The sequence below is a fragment of the Marmota marmota genome, unplaced genomic scaffold, assembly GCF_001458135.2.
Source record: "Marmota marmota marmota unplaced genomic scaffold, marMar, whole genome shotgun sequence".
Lineage (NCBI taxonomy): Eukaryota > Metazoa > Chordata > Mammalia > Rodentia > Sciuridae > Marmota > Marmota marmota.
In genome coordinates this window covers 3,846,975-3,849,994 of record NW_025999960.1, presented here as the reverse complement: position 1 = coordinate 3,849,994, position 3,020 = coordinate 3,846,975, and the positions used below count along the sequence as shown (strand labels likewise).

Here is a 3,020-nt window from a genome sequence, read left to right as displayed (position 1 = left end):
ACAAGAAAACTTAGACTTGAAAGTGAGAAAATTAACTTAGACTGCCATTTGATTTAATTGGAAAGAATGCCTCACAGAGGGTAAGTAAATTCATCTCTGCTTCTGCATGTATTACATGGTTATCCTCAGGCATAGTCGTTTTGTTTTTGTCCTGCAGTATTGGGGATTGAACCCAGGGCCATATGGCAGTTCAAGCAAGTAGTCCACCTCACTTAGCTATAGCCCTTCATTAAGAACTTGTTTTGACTCTCTCCTGGAGTTCATCCATCGTCCTCTGTGGGTGAGCCTCCTGGGTCCTGCAGTGTGGCAGAGCCTGCAGAAACCGGAGCCTGGATCTGCTAGTTTCTGGAAACCTTCAGGGACACTTCAAATCTACAGAGTAGAAACTATCCTGCCTCAGATCCACACGGCTAAATGGGAAGACAAACAAACAAAATGAAAAAACAAGGGAATAAAGTGCTCCAAACAAACCAAGCTGCTCCCATAAGAGAATCCATCGAAGAAATGTCAGAGAAGGAGTTCAGGATGTATTTAGTAAAACCGTTCTACGACTTAAAGAATTATCTAAGAGAGCAGGCACAGGAGTTATGCAGTAAAATAACAGATTCGCTTCAGGAGATGAAAGATCACTTCTGTAAAGATATATTAGAGGTCCTGAAAAGAAATGAAGAAGAAATCCTTGAAGTGAAGGAATCACTAAACCAACTTAAAAGTTCAATGGAAAGTATCACCCACAGACAAGACCATTTGGAAGACAGAACCTCAGGCAATGAAGACAAAATATATAATCTTGAAAATAAAGTTGACCCCACAGAGAAGATGATAAATTGCGTGACATTCCCTCACCCAGACACCATGCCTGAACAACAACTGCTAAAGCCAACCGAGTGGAGCTACTGTGACTACTTCTGGGCTGATAAGAAGGATCCCCAAGGCAATGGCACGGTGGCTGGGTTTGAACTACTGCTCCAAAAGCAACTGAAAGGCAAACAAATGCAGAAAGAAATGTCTGAATTCATCCTAGAGAGGATAAAGATTGAAGAAGAATATGCAAAGAACTTGGCTAAGCTCTCTCAGAACTCCTTGGCTGCACAGGAGGAAGGCTCCTTGGGAGAAGCCTGAGCCCAGGTGAAGAAGAGTCTGGCAGATGAAGCAGAAGTTCATCTCAAGTTCTCCGCCAAGCTTCACAGCGAGGTAGAGAAGCCCCTAATGAACTCTCGTGAGAACTTCAAGAAAGACATGAAAAAGTGTGACCACCATATCACTGACCTCCTCAAGCAGCTCGCCAGCCGCTAAGCGTCGGTGGAGAAGGCCCGGAAAGCCCTCACTGAGTGGCAGAGAGACCTGGAGATGAAGACCCAGCAGCTGGAGATCAAGCTGAGCAACAAGACAGAGGAGGACATCAAGAAGGCACGGAGAAAGTCCACACAGTCTGGTGACGACCTCATGCGCTGTGTGGACCTCTACAACCAGGCCCAGTCCAAGTGGTTTGAAGAGATGGTGACCACCACTTTGGAGCTGGAGCGGCTGGAGGTGGAGAGGGTGGAGATGATCCGGCAACATCTGTGTCAGCACACACAGCTGCGGCATGAGACAGACATGTTCAACCAAAGCACAGTCAAGCCTGTGGACCAACTGCTTTGAAAAGTGGACCCGGCTAAAGACAGAGAGCTACAGGTCAGAGAGCACAAAACAGGCAACATTTGCCCTGTGGACATGGAGATCTAGACACGCCTGTGCAGGCCCCCAGGGGTCCTGCCCAGGAGAGGGGCTGGTGGCTCCCGCTGGGTGACGCTGCCCTCCCACCCACTCTCCTGTCCACTGAGGAGAGAGGAGAGAGCAGCAATTCCAGAAGGGTGATCTGGATGGCCCAGCTGGGGAATCCCAAATATTCCCAGGCCAAGAAGACAGACCTGCAACCCCGCCCTTGTCTCCAAGACTGAAGCCCCCCCAAAACCCGTGCCGTGCTTGTTGCTCTGAGAACAAACTGAGGCTGGAACTTTGTGGTCCCTGCTGAGTTCCATAAGGGTGGCCGTCACACACTTGTGCCCTTGGGTACCCCAAAGCCCATCCTCCAGCTGGTCCCTTTATCTCCAGGGCTTTGAAAGATCAGGGAAGGGCTGTCTCTGCCTCCAAGCCAATGTCAGGATCAGAATCATGGATAGAAGGCGCCATCAGCTCAGCCTGCACCTAGAATCCTTTACGGCTCTCTATTTTTCTCATTGCATTCTGGGAGCCCAAATCTGGCTCTTTTTGGCCACTTTTCATCCCCCTGGGTCTTGGGAAGGCCTGTTTTCTGTCTTCCCTGACCAACCCTGCCCAGAGAGGTCAGGATGGAACTACCTCATTCGGCAAATTAGCCCCACGGTTCCTATCAGACCAGGCATCATCTCTGAAGTCTCTGGAAATCCGGATCCCTCCATTCCTCAGCTGCTTTCTCAAGGCACTCCCCACCCCCACCCTGCCACCCCTGCCCAGTCTCACTAGAGGGAGCTTTCCAAAGTTCTCCGCCAGGGAGACCTCCTTCAGCTGTGTGCATGTCCAAAAGCTTTGAGAGATGGAGATGAGCCAGAAACCACATGGGGTCTGTCTCCCTTGGTGTCCTGTCCAACACTGGGCTACCCTGACCCCCACTTTCCCAGGCTGCCCACCAAGGGCTTAATAGGGCTAGGTCAGTCCCACATGGGAGACAGGTTAGGGCAAGTCTTTGTCAACTCCATCTGCTTATATAGGGTTTGGACTGCTGTCCCTTGTATGGGCATTGCAGACTCTCTCTTGTTGCTATCCAGGCGTGTCCTGCCACCTGGGCCTCCAGCTCCTCTGAACTTTCCAGAGCCCTGCACCAAGCCCTCGCTTGGTGCCAGCACCTCCTTTCCCTCTGTCCATCTTCCCTGGAGAAGCCTGAGCCAAGTGTGACTCGGGAAGCTTCAGCAATACCCCTGGGTTCAGCTCGCCACTTTATTTCTCGACTACAGCAAACACCATCTCCCCCATCTTAGCCTAGAGAACCAGCCTGAGGG

The 3,020-nt window shown here is 50.6% G+C and overlaps 1 pseudogene; it reads left to right on the top strand.

Moving 5' to 3' along the window:
* The first annotated feature begins 600 nt into the window (after positions 1–600).
* On the top strand, positions 601–1,728 carry LOC107148842 (annotated as a pseudogene).
* Positions 1,729–3,020: the final 1,292 nt, after the last annotated feature.